This window comes from Ruditapes philippinarum, unplaced genomic scaffold (assembly GCF_026571515.1).
Source record: "Ruditapes philippinarum isolate M1 unplaced genomic scaffold, ASM2657151v2 ctg376_1_1_1_1, whole genome shotgun sequence".
Taxonomy (NCBI): domain Eukaryota; kingdom Metazoa; phylum Mollusca; class Bivalvia; order Venerida; family Veneridae; genus Ruditapes; species Ruditapes philippinarum.
Genome location: NW_026858214.1, coordinates 70,446 through 92,396, shown reverse-complemented (window position 1 = coordinate 92,396; position 21,951 = coordinate 70,446). Strand labels below are relative to the sequence as shown.

At 29.2% G+C, this 21,951-nt stretch overlaps 2 non-coding genes across 2 annotated transcripts; both read right to left on the bottom strand.

Annotated features, from left to right (window-relative positions):
- Positions 1-2,674: 2,674 nt before the first annotated feature.
- On the bottom strand, positions 2,675-2,770 carry Trnam-cau (transfer RNA methionine (anticodon CAU)). Its single transcript has 2 exons — positions 2,734-2,770; positions 2,675-2,710 (listed from the first exon to the last, which is right to left on the bottom strand). It is a non-coding gene; the product is annotated as a tRNA-Met (tRNA).
- Positions 2,771-14,629: 11,859 nt separating this feature from the next.
- Positions 14,630-14,725, bottom strand: Trnam-cau (transfer RNA methionine (anticodon CAU)). Its single transcript has 2 exons — positions 14,689-14,725; positions 14,630-14,665 (listed from the first exon to the last, which is right to left on the bottom strand). It is a non-coding gene; the product is annotated as a tRNA-Met (tRNA).
- Between the last annotated feature and the right edge of the window lie 7,226 nt (positions 14,726-21,951).

The window sequence follows — 21,951 nt, the reverse complement described above, 5'->3', positions numbered from 1 at the left end:
TGAGAAACCAACCATAAAATATATGGTGTTATATATAGGGCACACGCTTTTTATTACTTGGGGACCATACGCCGCTTTTCATGGAATGGCACGGAAGTGTCACATTGAAGGTTCCATGATAACCGCCGTATGAACACATCTGCGGATGTTTCTAAATTCAAAATTTTACTATTTCACGTTTAAATGTTAAATTCTGCTTAAGCCGGTGCTACGGGGCGTGGACGGTAACTTGCACTTTCCAGTACCGTCCATGAACAGGCTCAATCAAACCGAGCCTGCAACATTTTTAATTTTGCCGTGTTGGGCTTTCTTTAGGGATTCTGTATTTATCTATGTTTTGAGCTTTATTTAATCATGTCTTTCTTTGTTTGAATTAATTACACGCCATTTTTAATATGTTTTGATCATAGATCGGCGGTCAGTTTACCTAAATTTCTTGACTGGTGTTCTGACGTAACAAATTATTGAACGCATGAATCCGACTACAAGTACCGCATGATTTTCAAATCAAAGGTGATAAACAATGTAACAAAAGCCTGGATCAATTTTCCCGAGAAATATGCACCTAGCCATATCTAACTACTACAACCTGGATTGCAAATCCGATGCAATCATTCAAAGGCTACACATAAAATGTTCAAGTGTTTGGTTCAGATGTTTTCTATAATCTCATAACACATTAGAGGTCACCGACATGAAAATGTGCTTGTATCAGCACTTTGTCTTGTTAAAATGTAACTGTTACAATAAAATGCAGTTTTAGAAATACAGAGTATACTATTTATAGCATGACATTAAACTAGTAACACAAAATATCATTCCAACAGGTATGGTTGTAGACATATTATTTGCAACACAACTGTATTTTAGAGTTTACTATTATATAAATCATACGTATCCAATAATTTAAATGAGAAAAAAGCAAAACAAAAACAAACATGGACACATTCTCAAATTTTGTTTTGAATAAATTTTTACATTTTTTTCTTTCCATATGTATTTGTTTGTATTTTCCGAGTAATAAGCATAATATATAAACCGATATTACTGTCTCGAAATCTTGCTTTTAATTTGCCTGATTCTTCTGTGTAAGCATTTACACCTTTAACATTAAGATATTCGTTTCATATCTAAAACATCTACATGTACAATTTATTCATTCATATTGATCATATTGAAAATGATTCAGTCAAACTGTTTAATAATTGTGAAATAAATACAACGTTTGATAGGCATATACTAGTTTAAAATATATATCCATAAATGATTAATTGATTTTCTATTACTCTAAAACTTTTATATTAAAGAAACAATTTAACTTCTTTTTCTGTCATAATCACAATGTAATCCTTCATTATTATTTTTGTTCTTTTTTATTTTCATTAGATTTTATAATGGAACGATTCCCAAGCACAGCTGTTTGTCCTTACGATATCTTAAACAACATCATCTTCACTTCAAACAACTATTTCGCTGATATAATCTGTTTGTTTGTTTGTTTGTTTGGATTTTTACGGCACGTCAACACATAACTGGCCATATCGTGCCGAATGCTATAATAGGCTTAAAATATTATGTAAAAAATTGTAAATGACAATAGAAATGAGTCAATTAGATCCTAGAATACAAGTTTATCTAATAGTTCATCAATAATTGATTCTTTAAACACTATTTATTCCACTTTTAAAACAAATCAAATGTTCTAAATTGGAATCTACAACAGCTTTAGTATACAATATGTCATTATCATTTCTTTGATCTGAAAGGTCAAGTACCTATACAAGGAAGTCTTCACTGGAATGTAAATTATTCTATTTCCGACCGATCATCAAAGCAGTCGGCATAGAAGTAATGTTCTAAATTTGATTCTACAATTTTAGTATACAATATGGCATTATCATTTCTTTTATCTGAAAGGTAAAGTAACTATAAAAGGTATGTCTACACTTAAATGTCACATATTCTATTTCCGACCGATTAAAACAGCCGGCATAGAAGTATCATATGTCCAATTTAAATGTCTGAAATATATTACAATGTCTATAGCAAAGTAACTATACGAATAAATGCATATGTCCAATGGACGAGACATGAGCAAGAGCTTTACAAACTGACAAGGAGAGAATAATTTAAATGGAATTTTATAAAAATATTTTACCATCAAATATTGCGAATTTTATTTGCGAGACAAAATTGTTTTTGCAATACTATATAAATTATGCAAGAAAATGATAAATTAAATGCTATTTCTACAAGTCTATGATCATTCCTATCTTACATTAACAAGCTTTTATAAATTGCTACAAAAACGGCGTTACAAAAATGTCTTCTATTAGAGAAGCTGTATTATGAAAGAGTATAAGAGAATATAAACATTTTTCTATGATTTTATTAACGTTAATGTATGAATATATTGGAGCAGAAATCCATTTTCAACTCTTTAAAGTGAAAATTTTTTCAAACAAGTTTTTTTCAGAAACAGCCTTCAAGTTCAACGTCACTAGCATATTCCTACTTTTGATTAATACATTTTATATTAATATTTTGTATCAATAGCTTTAATCATTAAACTTGTTGATATATTCCGTCTTAAAGTCGTTTGATTAATTGATGATGAACATATAAAGAACAATCTTATTAACGGTTGAAAAATCATAAACCTTAAGAAAATGAATGCCCCGGGTGAGGATCGAACTCACGACCTTCAGATAACTCTATGGTAGTATAATTGATTATGAGACTGACGCGCTACCGACTGCGCTACCGAGGCACATATTTTGGCAACAGTTTAAAGTATTTCATGTTATTAAACGTCCTTATAGATACATCTCAATACTTAAATAAATCTGTTTTTTATGGTGGCATATTTCTGCCACCAGATAACCTGATACCTAACTAGTTAATTAAGAAGTTAACTAGATAATTGACTAGTTAGTTATCAGGTTAACTAGTTACGTAACTAGTTAACCTCTTAATTAATTAGTAAGGTATCAGGTTAACTAGTTACGTAATTAGTTAACCTATTAATTAACTAGTTAGGTATCAGGTTATCTGGTGGTAGAAATATGTCACCATAATTTCTGTTGTATAAAACACTAGGTTATGAAGTATTTACATGTGTATACTAAGACAATGATTATATGCGACTATACATGCACTTTAAGTAACTTTTGATAATATTCTATGTACTAAAATGAGTATACAGGGGAAGGACCATATATCTATCAAAAGTTCAAAATAATTTGAAGACAATTAAACATACATTAGTTAACAAAATAGTGTATTATTTAAGATATTTTTTAAACATTGTGCTCAAATTGATTATTAAACTAATTAAAATTGATCTTGCATGTTTAAATATATATAGTTACCACCGTGCTTGCATACTACCTCGTATCTTATTAAAAGTTCGTTACCATATAGATTTTAAATGCAAACAATTCGAGTTCATAAATAATTGATAAACTAATCAAACTATGTTGACTATTAAACTCAACTTTATTATCACAATTTATCATTCCCAAATCATTAATAAGAACATAAAGTTATCTTGAATTTATAGATTTTAACATTGCTCTCAAGATAGTTGCTCTTTTTTTAAATATCTTACCATCAATACTTTTTGTTTTGGTTGATATTACGGCACATTAACACATTATACGTCATATCGCACCGGAACAGAAAATATGGTTTTGGCAAACCTGGAGTGTTACAAAATTAAAGCCATACATCAAAACCATATCGCCTTGTTTGTATGAGAGATGCATAATATCTATAAAATTCGAACCCATTCAGCCGCCCCTTATGATAACGCAGGGATACACGGCGGCAGCAATCCGGTAAGACAACCCCACAGCCACAAGGGGATTATTTTTGGTCTACGAACAAGATTGCTAAATGTTTGATTTGTGTCAGCATAATGTTTATAAAATTGATTGACTAAACAACCAGTATTGTTTGTTACAAACAATGTCTATTTTGTTTTGGGTCTTAGACTATTTGCGTTGGTAAGAAATCATTCTTGTCTGATAATTATCTGAAAGTTAAAAAGTCGATAACAGAACAAAAATTTTATATAACAAAACAATTAGGATTGTTGTATCAGGCGCGTTCAATTAAAACAGTGTCATTGTCCTTTAAATGTCGGTAAACAATCCTAGTGACAATTCTCAGATCGTCTGTTCATAATAAGGTGCGTAATTTTATTAAAGGTGTTAATTTTCTTTGTATAAAGCAAGAATGCATGAATATCAATTCATAGTTATTATTTCATAGTGTTTTATATAAAGTAAATTGAAACTATTTTGTTGCTTTTGAGAGGAAAGTAGTAATCATCTTTGATAAAGATGAAAACATAATAACCAAGGGAATATTAATTTGATTTATTCATTATAAGGAGATTTAAGTTTTGTGTCTGTCAATACAATTATTTACGAAAATATGTCATCGATGTGTGATTAAGTAATGATTTACTGTAAATCGATCAGTATGTAAAGGACTGATGAACCAATTAACAGCTGTTTTAATTTATTTGTGTCCTTTGTAGTATGTGTGTTACCAGCATATAGGTCAAAGAACTTAGTCCTCAAAAACGATTTTTGCTAACATATGTATAATTCGTTTTCGGGACATTCATAAAAAACGGATGCCAGAGAAAGAGGGGGATTTTTTGTTTGTTAGCTTTAATGACGAACACGGAATAAGCTGATATCTGCAGTTTAAACATTACTGTTGTTATGGCCGTCATAAAGGCATCCTAGAATCTGAACTAGTCGTCTGCTGAGCTATAACGGAGACAAAAAGACTTGCATTTGTATGACATCGTGTCATGATAATGTATTTATTAATAATGTCTGGTGGAATTAGATTATTTTTAAAGTATTTTGAGACGTCCTAAAATGTGTCATTTGGTGTCAGTTATGTCATTATAAAAATAGAAGTCACATTCATATTGCTGTAAACAAAGATTTTTAAGATATTTTTCAAGGTTTAGAGACATTTGTTATACATTGTAATTTATAGAATTTACATAGCTACACCACTACCGTATTTATCCATCTATAACAAAAGCAAATTAAGTTTACAAAACAATACTTATAGAAAAAAAAAACTTAACTCACATATAATTCTTTATCAAATCACCAGCCGTTTCTATACCTTCACGTTCTCTTATATGAACAATCATTCGTTGTAAATGTGGGATTTATAGCAATTTGTTTTGTTTAAAAATGTGTACATCGCCTGTGAATGGTATACATTCTACAAACCACGATCAAAATTTTTCTTTTAGAATGGCACTGCTTCTCACTGTATACCGTACATAACAATATAAATATAAATTGGAATCATCTAAAACATATCGGGTGTTGTTTGTATTTAAAGTAATAACATTGATGTGTAGAAGTAATTTCTTGACAAGTGTTACAATGTTTCCGGTCCAAAAGTATTACTTTTGTTCTTTTTGTAAGTTTTATGTAGGAATCTATCCAATCAGCAATTTACTTTCTCATGTTCAGAATATTGTTAAATTAAATACACAATCTAAATCATTACACCTTTAACGATTATTTGAGATCAAACGGCCCCTTCATTGCTGAATACCTATAATTCTTCAACCCGTACCCTTCACAGTATCCACGCTTTAATGAAGCCTATACAAAAGGAGTGTGTCAGCATATTGTTTGAATAATTTATTGACTAAACAACCAGTATTGTTTTGTTACAAATAATTTCTATTATGTTTTGGGTCTAAGACTATTTGCGTCGGTAAGAAATCATTCTTGTCTGATAATTATCTGAAAGGTAAAAAGTCGATAACAGAACAAAAATCTTATATTGCAAATTGAACAATTAGGATTGTTGTATCAGACGCGTTCAATTAAAACAGTGTCATTGTCCTTTAAATGTCGGTAAACAATCCTAGTGACAATTCTCAGATCGTCTGTCCATAATAAGGTACGTCATTTTAAATGTACGATGTTATACATATATGTACTAAAAGTATGAAGTTATGTCATGATTTCACATTATTTACATTTAATATGATTACGTTATTGTTTGCAAATTTCATTGAGTTGAAATTGAAGTCTCAGTAAAGTATTTGTTCTATTTTGATGTATCTATTAATGAAAGACTTAAACATATGCTTTCCTCTTCTTTAGTAGAAACTAAAACTAACTTCACGTTTCATTTGTATATTTGTAAATTGTCTTAGATTCGAATTTAAGTTAAAAATACATTGTATAAAGTTAATTTAAATATTAACCTATAACATGTAGTTGTTTCACACATAAAGCGTTTAACTTACTTTTGTTTGATTGTTTGTTTAGTTTGATTTTACGCCACAAAGGAAAGCGTTACTGTGTTGCTGGCCTACAACCGTACTGACAAGAGTATCAGTGCGCTTTCATCGTGAAAGCTTAGTTTCTATACAGAGTCTTAATCATGTTCAAGTGTATAAATCTATATCCTGCTGCTTGCAGTTGAAAACATTTTTTAATTTTAGAAAAAGAAAGTATTGTATTAACGAAATATGTTTGGTTTGGATACTTCTTACTTTTTAGTGACTGGTACATGCACGAAATACTGGTTAAAACCTACCTAATATAGATAAAATATATTTTGTTACGGAACATGTTATTTTGTTTACGCAAAGGAATGATGTTCTTTAAATAACAGACACATTCTATGTTAACTATTAGTCAACAAAAACATTTAGAAAACAATATTATTTTACAATAATTATATCATGATTTTATTAAGAAAATATTTGATTAGATACAGCTTAATACATATATTATATTAAAAGACCCTTTGTCGGTAAAAGATACAATTGCAAATGAATGTTTGAAATATCAACAATTCTAACAACACACGTTAAATTGACTGCCGAAATAATGTACGTTACTCGTACAAACACTCATTTATATATCATAAAAAACGTTATTTGTGTTCCATTTCTATCGATATTATTGATTTAAAATATTTAATAAAGGGTTTAAATCATACAGACTGCTCGGAAAGAGTAATTTCGTATCTTATAGGTTAAGATAAGATTTCTTTGTTCTGTTCAGAAACCGCTTTCAAAATTATATACTATTTATATCATGCAATGTCATCCATCTATTCTACACCTATTTCATGTATATGTAAATGTTTACAAATAAGGTGTCTATTGAATGCAGTAATTATCGGTAATTTTCCGTATTTATTTTTTTCTCTCTCACTTTAAGACAATTTCGTAATACTTATATACTACTGATAAACTATTATGTGTATCGAAGAAAAATAGTTTTATCTTAAGTTTGTCATGCAACTCGGAACATAGTGGTGTTATTTAAGGAGGTAGGTCATTGACTTATGTATATTTAATATAATTATATGGACGTGAGAAACATAGTTATGCGACAAGTTAAGTCTACTTTATATATGGCATAGTAACCACTTCAATCTAACGAAAGAAGAAATATCATTTGCGTGAATAATTTCCATGCTACACTTATTTTTGTTTCAAGTGTCTTAAATTGTTTTCATTACGTTTTGAGATATACACACTATATAGGTATTTAGACATATTTTAAGTTCATTGACACAAAAGTATTTTCTGTATGTCTATTTAATGTTAACTATTCAATCTATGTTTAATATTACTTCCTCTTAAGTGCTTTTAGTGTTTATGTTTTTATCCTAACTGCGCGTTTGATTTATGTCACTAAATTGTATTTATTTATACATTTTAAAACTGGAAATCAAGCACATCTTGTTTCCAACTAATAGGTGACAATTTTATCAATGCCCTATATGATATGGTCACCCACTGTTATGGAAAAGGATGTCCTTTAAACGTCTGTCGACCTTACCTATCTATGCTCTTAAGACGATTCGGAAAATTAAATTTGAGCAAGGCACTTTTCTTATTTTGCCGTTAATGTAATACGACAAGGCGGTTTCTCAAACAGCTAAGTACTTAAAGGTTACATATCTATTTTGATTTTACAATGAGACCAATCCCTCTTTGGTACGAGATCGCTATGTTTTGCCGTCCTGCTTGATATTTTAAAATGACAAAATGTCATACTTTGCTATTTGTTAACCTTTATTTGTTAAAACTATAAACGTTTACAAGAAACAAAGATATGCCCAAAAAAATCTTAAAATTATGTCATATTTTGCAGATGTTAAGAATAAAAAAACATTAGAACAAAAGCGTGTTAAACATCACGTTTTGCTGAGTGACTATTAATGGATATACACTGTATGATAAAAAACAATTTCTCTTAAATCGTTTTGGAGGAGTTTAATAAACTTACGATGAGGTTAATGTGTTATAAACTAAAGCATTATTGCGATACAATCTTTAGACGTCTAGACTTGATTTATTTTTTATTTGATCTCCGCAATCAAAATTTTTATCAAGTCACGCAACATAAAGGAGAACCTTTTATCATTTTGATAAAGAAACAGAAATATCTGTAATGGAAAACACAATAAAAAAGAAAGAAAATATAAAACAAAACCCAGCTTAAACTTAAGAAACATTCGATTTTTTATTAATACTAAGAAATACTCTTTAAAGGGATTCATTTAAATTGATTATGTTAAAATATAAACTAAACAAAGATCGTTATCTAGAACTACGGTGGCTTACAGGTGATATTTGAAGTATGTTTTTATCTTGTGGCCACAATTGATTACCTTGTAGCTTTAAATTATTGTCTCATTGCCACGACCTATCATCTTGTAACCGCAACTAACTACATGTGTATTTTTCGTAAGAAGAGACTATAAGTAATATGGCTACAAACGTACATTGATACACAAGCGACAACTATTCGTAGTCACTATATCTTTACATCTTGCCGGGTAAACTATACTACTGGCCATATATCGGCATATAAAATGATCTTTTTTATGAGAAAGCAACCCATTTACAAACAACGGTGTATACTTATAAACCAAAGAAGCTTATTTTAAAAGAACAAAAATTCAAGGCCACAAAACGAACTTCAAAAATAAATATCAAAATATTAAAACTTTTTTTACTTTTTTCAAAAACTTCAAATTCAATAATTATCTGGTAATTATAATATTGTCTCTTCATTTGTGCTTAGTACCATACCAAGTATGAGCTAAAGATTATCGGATCCTATCTTTAACCTCTAAAGTATGACAAGTTCCTTTCAAGTTTTATATTAAATGTATAACGAGTATCACATATAAATGTTCATCACTTAACAAGTGGATGCTGGTCCCTTTTATCACTGTGTGTAATAACAATTTTATTTAAAGCAAGGTAAAAATGACAGACTTTAACATTGACCTTTTTAACCGTATTGCTTTCATCAAAATGAACACGCATTTATATACCTGAATGAAAAGCATGAGTGACACATCTGAATCTTGTGACAAATACTGAAATGCCAGGGGTAACATATAAACCATTGTACTATAATTCTTTCTAGGTAATATTTTTTTACATACATTACAAATCTATAATTGGACTTCTAATTGTTTCTTGGCCTTGAAGCAAAGAAATGAGACTTGCATTTGACATGTGATTAAAATAACACTGAACGCACCGTGAACACTTTGCCTAATTGTCATTAATACATATACAATGCATGTAATATATTGTTTCGAAAAAAACAAACAAATATATTCCTGAACAGTCTTAACGATAATTCAAATAGAAAAAAAGATTGGTACATGCAATCTTTATTTATAGAAGTTGTGAAATGAGGAATGATCCATTTTCCATTCCATTCAATAGATATGACCTACTGATGCAACGTATTTATGCTTTGCATGGCAAGCAAAACAAAAAAAAAGATTAAATTATTAAAATGTAACAAGTCCTACGTTACTTACTTAACTTTGCCAGCCTGAAAATATAAGGCAATCATGAGTTAATAAATTGTGAAATACTGGTTTGGATGTCGATAAGTTCTTTAAACATTATAGGGCATATAACTTATTTTTCTTCTTCATATTATTATTATTACGTCAATAAATGTAGTGCAGAAACACAAGCATTAATAGTATAACACAGGTGTCCGTCGTAATGCAAATGTATGAACAGAAGGTATTCACAGGTCCTTATAAAACTATAAACATATTATCAATGGTAGATTAGACACCCCGTGTCTCGAAAACTTTCCTGAGGAAAATGTATCAGGGAAGTATAAGGGAAGTATGATACAAGTGAATTTGAATGGGTCCTAACATTTAATGTTAAAGACATCCTTGCTTTTAAAGTGTATCATATTTAGACTTAATTCCTATTTGGTACCATGCATTAAAGCAACACTTAATAATAAATAGATTTTTTAAAGTAGATTCTTATTAATCAGAAACTGACTTATTTTTGTTGTCATATTAATTGAAACAGAGTGACTAAGTGTCAACATATCTTACGGTCATTCACCGTTAGTTAAGATTTGCACTGTCTTGAATAGGTTGCCATGTGGTAGATCACAGTAACCTAGACACAACGAGTGAGACGCATGATCTGTTATACAAAAAATCGACACAAGAGATGATAATGTTACCATGGTAATTTAAATTGCAGGGACGTATGACTACAATATAATTATTTGTCAAGTAGTCAAATTATCTTTTTGTTGTTGCTATTTTCTTTTTCGTTCGGTTGTTGCTGTGGGTGTTTGTGGTTTTTAACGCATTGTTGGTCGTAGAATAGAATAGAATAGAATAATTTTATTTCACCAATCAAGGGTCATATTATATGACATATATAATCACAAGCATAAAACATAAGGCATGAAACAAAATATATCAACCAACAAATTGTGTATTGTATGGTAGAAATGAAGACAATAAAGTAACTATAGCTTAATTCGTATTATTGGAAAAACAAATAACACAGGCATAGTTATGTTTAAATAAGAAGTAAATAAATAAAACAGTATTAAAAAAAAACACACAAAAAAACCCTAATTACTCATTCTATATTCAAGTACAATAATAAACATTCAATGGTCTGACAAATTTTTATTACTAATAGTACTACCTAACATAAGATTTATTTTATTATAAATTTCGAGTAGGTATTTAGAAAAGACATTCAAGACTCTAGGGTTTTCCGAGGACATTAACCAAACAAATTTCTGCTTTTTATTCAACATACAAAAGTTCTTATTTGACATTTCAATTTGTCTAAATAGTAGTTCTCTATAACTATCAAATTTTGTACAACACATGGTAAAATGAATTTCATCTTCTACAAGATTGGAAGAGCAACAGTTACAATACCTTTGATTTACTGGGATCTTTTTATATCTGCCTGTTTCTATATTCAATCTGTGTGCACTTACTCTTAACTTGGTGAAAAAAGTTCTTATATCTTTGTCCTTAATATGTCTAAATTACACTTCTCTACAAAACCTTTGTTTAAACAAAGAGTATGTTCTAAGTTTCCCTTCAGTACCTGAGATATTCAAACACCAGTTGATTTGGTACATTGTCACTAACTTGAGTTTAACAACATTTACTAAGTTCTTATTGGTTAAACCAGCATCAGATATACCTAAATGCTTAAAACAATGTTGTACGTATGTTGCCGGCTTTCCACAGGTAACTTACCATTAATAGCCAATTTCTCAGCGAGTGTCCGGAAACTTTTACTACATGTCTTCTCAATCAGCGGACTTACTGTCACATATCGCTTTATAAGGTCATCCTGTCATGGGTATAGGGCCAGCGACCTCTGGAATATTAGCTTGATGATCATCCTATCAAGCCTAATTTGTGGACAAATGTTACATATTTATTTCCCATTGACATAAATTTAGATATCGATGGCAAAGTGGTAAATAACACACACATTATTTTGAAAAATAGTGATGATTGTAACATTGAATATAGATATTCCCAAATTGAATTGACCTTTTTATTTTCTGATTATTTTTTTTTTTTGATTTTGACTACTTGCTTATATTAAAGTTCATGACTAATTGTTCAACTTATTGGAAATGACCCACAGACTCAAAGAAGCCTAATGACGATGCCATGCAATAATGTAATGGAATCGACCTTGTAGAAATAGGCAGAAATAATAACTGTGACAAATCAATCCTAAAAAAGTAAATGTATCAGTGACGTTCATTGGTAAAAAAGCTTAGGGCCTGACGGTAGCTGATCAAATCTTGTTGGTTTTTGTTTGTTTGTTGTTGTTGTCGTTTTTCATAGTGTCATTTTGACTATTACCCAACAAAACATACAAAAACAAAGGGATACTTTTTCATGTAACTGCAAATCAATTAATCCTCGTGGTTACAACCATATAAATAAATAAGAGAAGTATTTTTACAGTATGTTATTATTTGTTTCTTTGTTAAAATGCACGCCAATTTTAACAGATTTTGTTTGATGTTCGGTTGCAAATCAACCCTACCGTCTTTCCTGGTTTCTATGACGGTAAACGAATCAACGGTGAAAAAAATAGTTTACCATTACCCTTGAGCATTTGACCCGAGGAATTTTCAGCTCGCCATATCTAACTCTTGAAACCTGGATTGCAAATCCGATGCAAATATTCCAAGAATATCAATAAGAAGTTCAAGAGTTTGGTTCAGTTATTGTCTTTCATCCCGTGTTGACATTAAGCAAACTCGTCATCTACAATCAGAGGTCACCGACATAAAACTGTACTTGTATCAGCACCTTGTCCAATTAGAACGTAAAAATAAAACACGGATTTAGTAATACACAGTATACCGTTTATAGCATGACATTAAGCAAGTAACATACATATCATTTCAACAGATATGGTTTTAGAAAATGTTATTTGCAACAAATCTGTATTATTTACTTAGTTATTATACAATAATTACATATACAATAATTTACTGAAATACACATTGTCAAATATTGTTTTTAATAAATTTCTTACATTTTTGTTTCTTTTCATATGCATTTGTTTGCATTTTCCGAGTATTATAAGTATTATTCATTTACCGCTTTTACAGTCACAAATTTCTGCAAATTATTTGCCTGATTCTCGTTAGCATTTACAGCTTTAACGTTTAAGTGTTCGTTTCATATCTTAAACATCTATATCTACAATTTATTGATTCATATTGATCATTTTGAAAATTATTTAGTCAAACTGTTTAATATCCTTACTTGTGAAATAAATATAATACATAAATACAAATTTTACGGCATATAGTGTAAAAAATATGTCCTATCCTAGCAGATGACTAACTTATGTTCTATCTTTCTAATACTTGTATATAAAAATTGACTATTTAGACTTCTTTTCTGTCAGAATCACAATGCAATTGTTGAGTAATATTATTTTCTTTAATAAGTGGTGTTCCTTTTGTCAATTACTTATATAATAATTATATTATAATGAAACCTTTTCCAAGCACAGGTCTTTGCCCTTACAATATCTTAAACAACATCATCTTCAATTTAAACAACTATTTAGCTGAAACAATCTAATAGTTCATAAATAATTGATACTTTGGACACTATTTATTCCACCTTTAAAACTAATCAAATGTTCTAAATTGTATCTGAAACCATTTTTGTATACAATATGCCATTATCATTTCTTTGATCTGAAAGGTCAAGTAGCTATAAAAGGTACGTCTACCCTAATACGTAATTATTCAACTTTCGATCGATCAAAACAGTCTCCATAGATGTAAGTATCCAACTTCAAATTGTATTGCATGAACATAATATAAAGTTAATAGCAAACAGAAGTCAAACAATATAATTGGACAATACACGATATTAGCAATAGCTTAACAAACTGGCAAAAAAGTAATTGCAAAAAAAAAAATATATTATAAAGTATGTTACATTAAACATTGCGAATTTCATTATTGAACTTGGAGTAAGTGCTGAAATGAGGAATGATCCATTTTCCGTATAATTTTGTAGATATGACTTACTGATATAACGTATTTATGTATTACTTGGCAAACAAAACATATTTATATCATGAAATGGATTTTCTTTTGATCTACTTTATATACACATTTCTTCATGTTTACTTATGTTTTACAATGAAATTGATCTGTTTATCAAAACTGCATTATCATTATAAGGCATACTCGCATTAATGTCATGTTTTATCTTAAAATACATAATACATATCGGATTATAAAAATAATGGTTATATACAAAATCACTCTTAAAAATGATAACACAATATGACCATTCCTATCTTACATTTTACAGCTTTTCTTAATTGCTACAAAAACGACATTAATACAATGTCTTGTATTAAAGAAGCTTTATGCCTCGTATACGATTTATTCAATTTTTTCAGTATTGTAAAAAATTTAAGTGTATAAAGAACAGTGTTTTATGATTTTCATTAACGTAAATGTATAAATATATTGGGGCAGAAATCCATTTTCAACTCATCAACGTGAATATGGTTTCAAAAAGTCATTTTCAGAAACTTTCTTCAAGTTCAACGTCACCACTTGCATATTCTTACTTTTGTTTGATATATTTAGATTATTTTAAATCACTAGCTTTAATTATTAAACATTTTGATATATTCTGTCTGACAGTAGTTTGACTAATTGATATTAGAAAAAAAAACAATCTTAATAACGGTTGAAAAAAACATTAACCTTAAGAAAATAAATGCCCCGGGTGAGGATCGAACTCACGACCTTCAGATAACTCTATGGTCGTACAAGTGATTATGAGACTGACGCGCTACCTACTGCGCTACCGAGGCACATAATTTGGCACAAGGTTTAACTATTTAATGTTATTGAAAGTCATTATGAATATCTTAATACTAGATAAATCTTCGTATGTTATATAAAACACTACGCTAACCTAGGTTATGAAATATTTATACTCATACAATGATTATACATGAACTTTAAGTAAAAGATACATGTTTTGACATTTCCAATTTAGAACAGTATAAAATCTGAAATTTTGATAATATTCTATGTACTTAAATGATTATAATGCAGAAATCTATTGCAATCTGGGGAATTCTTACCATAAATGTCTTCTTTAAATATAAGAATGCATAAACTATGATGTGATGGAGAAGCTGCATTTACTATTATATATCAGATAAGTTGATTCTTTCTTGAAAAAAAAATAAAAAAAAAGAAACTGAAAGGTTTTTCAACGGCACTTATTTTTTAAAAGACCGGTTTAAAGTCTGCCAAATTCTTCACAATTTATGCCGGCTTTTCAAGTAACTTGTTGCCTCTATCTAGATCTTGAATGTTCACGAATTGAAGGCGACTGTAAGACACACTGTAAGAGATTTTCAGGTATCTTTTTTTTTACTTAAAAATTGCAACGATTTAATGTGCAAAACTAGAATATTTTTAAGATGTTGCGATGCTGTCAAGATAATCAGTTGATTAGAGTGTTTCAGTTTTAAAAAAAAGTTTATTTATATTGTGTAAAGTTTAACCTGTATCATTTCTTCTCAGTGTTCTCAAAATATGTTTGAGTCACACTTTAAAAGACAGTTTACAGCAATAATCAGTTTTTTCATACATACAATATGTGCATGATATATATTCAAACTAGTTATTTTGACTATTTCTGTTAAGGAAACTACAAACTATACTAAAAGACGATAGTTTAATAACAAAACGAATGAAATGTGTCTTTAGTAAGTTGTACAACAAAATGACTTTTAGATGCTTAAATTTACGTTAAACCTTCTCCTTTTTAAATCAGATTGAAAATGGAAGACTATCGCCTAAAACAAGATAAATTTAAATATTTAATACATAAATGTAAATGTGAATTTAATAAAATCATTAGTATATTCATTAACACATAAAATACGGACTTTAGGTACTATAATAACAAATTAAAGAAACAAACAGTAGAATGACAATAAGACAAAACCTCAGCCGGGTTGTGGACAAGATAATTACCGAACATACCAGCGATATATTTACTTACGATATAGTGAATTTAGTAAGTTGTACAACAAAATGACTTTTAGATGCGTTTAATTACGTTAAATCTTCTCCTATTTAAATCAGTTTGAAAATAAAAGACTAAAACAAGATAAGTTTATATATTTAATGCATAAATGTTAATGTGAATTCAGAAAATCATTAATATATTCATCCATTAATCCTCTAAAATACGTACTTTATGTACTATAATAACAAATTGAGGCAAACAGTAGAATGACAATCAGACAATTCTTCATCCGAGTTGTGGAAAAGATAATTACAGAACATACCAGTGATATACATATATATATAGTGAATTTGTAGCAAATGTGTATGCACTAGTGTGAAAATCTATTATTATCCAAAATATCTCAAAACAACTATATCTGTGTTAGTAGACTGGCATTTTCATCACGAGTCACTCTCATATATTTATAGTTAAAAATAGAGTGAATGCATCTAAGTCATTATGCTTTATACGTGCATATCTTATCAATCATACTTTCATAAAAGTATGAGAATAAAGACCTACAAGTGGAATAAGGTATCACGTGACGGAGTCTCCATTTCATTCAAAAGCAACGACACGCCAACTTGCACCTAAATAGTCTGTTCATAGGAAGGGCCAATTATTTATCAAAAGTACAAAATGCCTGTATAAGATATAATTTGAAGGCATTTAAACACTCATTGTTTAACAACATAGTGTATGTTTTAAAGCAGCACGCCTCCGGATTCATGCTAATATTCATGAAAGTTTTAAATATGTATTTGAATGTGTAATATGGTGAGGTAACGAAAATGAAACAATTTACACTTCATCAGTGGCACTTAGAAACAACGTAAATTACGTAAAAGTGGTTAAAATATGCTTAAATAGCCTTTACTGCGTTAGTAACGCAGTAGAAATATAGATGTAAATACTGAGAAATCAGTTACAAATCGCACATAATATGTAAAATATTTCTTGAATCTTGAAACTCTTTACTTTTACTTACTTTCCTTAAATTTGATTTTATTGAAATATTTTGACTCATCTGGAAGCATGTAGCTTGAAGTGTTTTCTATATATTGTACTCAAAATGATTATTTAACCAAAGTGCTCTTGCATTTTCTTACATATATAGTAATCTTCGTGCTTGCATACTAACTCGTATCTTATTAAAAGTTCGTTAACCTTAAGAATTTCAATGCAAACAATTCGAGTTCATAAGTAATTGATAAACTAATCGCACTTTGTTGACTATTAAACTCAACTTTATTATCACAGTTTATCATTCACAAATCTTTAATTAGAACATAAAGTTATTTTGAATTTAAGATTTTAACATTGCTCTCAAGATAGTTGCTCTTTTTTACATATCTTACCATCATTATTTTTTGTGTGTTTAGTTTGTTTTGGTTGATTTTACGGCTCATGAACACATTCTACATCATATCGCACCGGAACAGAAAACATGGATATTGCATACTTTTGAGTGTTACAAAATAAAAACTGCACCAGGGGTCAAAAACATCTCGACATGTGTGTTTAAGAGATGCATAATATCTATTTATTCGAACCAATTCAGTAGCCCCTTATGATAACGCAGGGATACACGACGGACGGCTGCAATTCTGATGCCTCAATCCTGAAACACAACCCCTCAGCCACAAGGGGATTATTTCTGTATAGGAACGAGATTGCTAAATGTTTGATATTTTGCATTATCTCTTTAGCGATGTAAAATAAACTCAACAACCACGTCTTATAAACACACTAAGGCCAGTATAACACTAGTATGTCTTACACACACACTTTTCTTTTGAAATAATATCAGCAGATTCAGGAATGGTAATATATTGCGAAGGAATTCCAGATTTCTCCTAAAATATCTTATAATTTTAAAGGATCTGTTGTAGCTGAATTGCAAATTTTGAATTAAGGTGTTTGCTTTCTTAATCAAACTTTGCTGTATAAGTCTTGGTTTAAAGCGTCCTGACGCTTTGTAACATAATAACATAATTGCATACGTTTGGTATTTACGTGCATGTATATAAATACATTAACGCAAATGTAGAATAACAAAAAATATTAGAAATAGAAATGTTTAAAACATGCAAACTAGTATTCTCATTTAACAAATTATTACTTTAAAGTACCATTTATTGTGTTTTATGATGGGAAAACGTTTTAATAAGTAATATTAGAAAACTTTAACTACATTATGTTTAACAATATATCAAATAAAATAAAGCAATGTATATGTATGTATGTTATAAATAAACAATACAGGAAGGTTGTCTATTAGACATCTACGTCGATTAATACAACTTACATTGATAAATGATTGTTTTTTCTTGAATCAACAGGACAGAACAAATGATATAATTTCTTGTCTTTTTTAAGAAGTAATTGATCTGTGAAAGGTTAACGCTTTCTCTACTTCAAGAAATAGTAAGCAATATCCGACTGGTTATAATAATAAAAGACTAAAGCAAAATAGATGTACAAGTTTATTGCTAAGAACTCTTATACAAAACATTTGGCCCAAATAATGAACTATCAATTATCGTTCATAAATCAAGCTCAATGACACATGTGTAAATAAAGAATAATAAAATAATCTTTGGACCTCTGTCAGATTGCAGAAAAGAACGGACGACTGTTGCCATTGTTATGATTGGGTATGAAAGCCATCTATTTCTTAAACAGAGATATATAATACTTTTAAATAATTATATTTGTAAAATATATCAACTTTTTTTTAAAATTAACAAAGCAATATATACAAAATAATTTTAATTTTTGAAATATTTATTGAAAAAATAAAAACTTTTTACGAATCATGTTACTTAATTCACTTGTTAAACAGGTAAACATTTTTGTAAGAATTTTTTAGCAAACAAACAATTTCATAATAAGTGTAACGTATTCGACGTGATTATTGTATTGTAATTATTGTTTTGATTTATTCGTTATAAGGAGATTTAATTTTTGTGACTGTCAATACAATTATTAACGAAAATATGTCATCGATGTGAGATTTAGTAATGATTTAACTGTAAATCGATCAGTTAGTAAAGGGCTGATGAACCAATAAACAGCTTTGTTGTTTTAATTCATTTGTGTGCTTTGCAGTAGGTGTGTTTTAACACGTCCTAAAATATCTTATTTAATATCAGTTATTTCATTATAAAAATAGAAGTCACATTCATATTGCTCTAACAATAGAGTTTTAAGATATTTGTCAAGGTTTATAGACATTTGTTATACATTGTTATTTATAGAACTTACAAAGCTACACCACTACTGTATTTATCAATAAATAATTCAGGCAAATTGAGTTTACAAAACAATACGTATAGCAAAACAATTAACTCACATACAATTCTTTATCAAATCACTATCCGTTTCTATACTTTCACGTTCTCTTAAATAAACACACAATCATTCGTGTTAAGGTGAATTTCTCAAAAAAGACTATAGCAATTTGTTTTGTTTAAAATCGTGTCCATCGACTGTGAATGCTATGCATTCTACAAACCACAATCAAAAACATTTTTAGAATGGCACTGCTTCTAACTGTATACCATACATAACAATCTAAAAAGTATACGAATCTCGGGTCCAAAACAAAAACCCTAGAGCATAACTTGGCGGGTTAAAGGGGGACACAGACACATTTTTCTTTTCTTCGTTTTGAATTTTTCATTCATTAATCTGTAAATGTCCTTAACATGAATACGCTAGGCAGTCTTAGGAACAAAAGTTTTCTCTTTATGAGGAATAAAATGGTATTTTCCTAACCTGACCCACGTGAGTCAGGTTTGAGCGTAAAAATTAACATAAGTTGTCACAGTGACCTCTGGAAACGTTAAAGAACATGTCAAACGACTGCCTTAGGTTTGTTTTAATCAACCAATATCTACAATACCCTTTATTGTAACTTCCAGGGTTTGTCCAAGTCACATGACTAGTTTTATAACTGCTTGGTGATCCTTTCGGCAGTAAAAGTTTGTTAAACATATATAGATATATTTACGCATCAAACCCAAAATAAATAGAATATTTACAGAAATTCATGCTGGGACTTTTACAAATGTCGTTTTAGCGTTATTTGAGTACACAATATAATTATATTCTTATTTTTGTGTCATTAATTTGCCTGAGTTTCCTTTTAAACTGTAAAGTATGAGTTACTAACAATTTGATAATGATATCAAAATTTAACAGCAACCTTAATTGCATGGAATATTACATATACAACGTCATGTAAGTTTATAACATACTTAAATTAGAATATTCAAAATAAAAACATTAATGACAGGAAGAAGGAATCATCTATTACATATTGAGTCTTGTTTGTATTTAAAGTAATAACATTGGTGTGTTGAAGTAATTTTTTTGTTTTGACAAGTCTCACAATGTTTGCGGTCGAAAATACTATTTTTGTTCTATTTGTAAGTTTTATGTAGGAATCCATCCCATCAGCAATTTACTTTCTCATGACTTTTTATTGTTCAGAATATGGTTAAATTAAGTACACATCTTAATTATTACAACTTTAACGATTGGTCGAAATCAAACAGCCCCTTCATTGCTGAATACCTATTATTCTCCAACCATTGCCATTAACAGTATCTACGATTTAATGGAGCCAACACATAAGAAGTGTACCAGTATAATGTTTGAATAATTGATGGACTAAACAAGCAGTATTGTTTTATTTCAAAGAATTTCTATTATGTTTTGGGTGTAAGACTATTTGCGTCGGTAAGAAATCATTCCTCTTCTATTGGAGATATATATTTATAGGGCGTAATTTTTAATGTACGATGTTATAAAAAAAGTACTAAACGTATGAAGTAATGTTATGATTTCACATTATTTACAATAAATATGATTACATTATTGTTTGCAAATATCATTGAGTTGTAATTGAGGTTTCAATAAAGTATTTGTTCTGTTTTGATGTATCTATTTATGAAAAACTTAAACATATGCTTTCTTCTTCTTAATTAGAAATTAACTACACGTTTCATTAGTATATTTTAAATTGTCTTCGAAATAATGTTAAATATATGAAGTTAATTTAAATATCAACCTATAAAATGTAGTTGTTTCACACATAAAGTGTTTAACTTACTTTTGTTTGATTGTTTGTTTAGTTTGATTTTACGCCACAAGGAAAAGCGTTACTGTGTTGCTGGCTAGCAACCGTTTTCACAAGAGTATCAGTGCGCTTTCATCGTAAAAGCTTATTTTCGATACAGAACCTGCACCATCTTCAATTGTATTAATCTGTTTGCAGTTGAAAATAGTTTTGAATTTTAGAAAAATAAAATATTGTATTAACAAAATATATCTGTACACTTCTTTTTTAAGTTTTAAGTAAATGGTGCATGCACGAAATACTGGTTTAAACCTACCTAATATAGCTAAAAAATATTTTGTTGCGGAACATGTTATTTCGTTTACGCAAAGTCACGATGCCCGTTAAACAACAGACACATTCTATGTTACAACTATAAGTCGGCAGTAACATTAAGAAAACAATATTATTTTACAATATTTACAATGATGATATCATATTTTATTTTATGCTTTTAAGTGGATTACTGATTTATCCGTGAAAATTATATTTGATAATTTCACAGTGAAAATTATCAAAATATAATTTCACTTTTTTCAATGACGAAACTACTTTTTAAGATTTTTCCCATGTGGTACCTCAATTTGATTTTTATTTACAATTTTGACAATATCAGGCTGTTTAAAGAAAACGCAAAGCTGAAATTGATAATCAACTTAAATGTCAAAAGTAATAAAAAGAAGAAAACTTACTTCTATTCATTCAAATTCCAATCACCAAATTTCATCTCTAAATTTTTTGTTTCATTTTTACAGTCTGACAAATATACATTCCTTCAACATCCAAACTGCTCTTGATGACATTTGGGCACATTAAAGTATCCTACGAGCAATTACTGCCGTACGCTTTATGAAAAATTGAAAAGCAATGACAGCTATCACCTC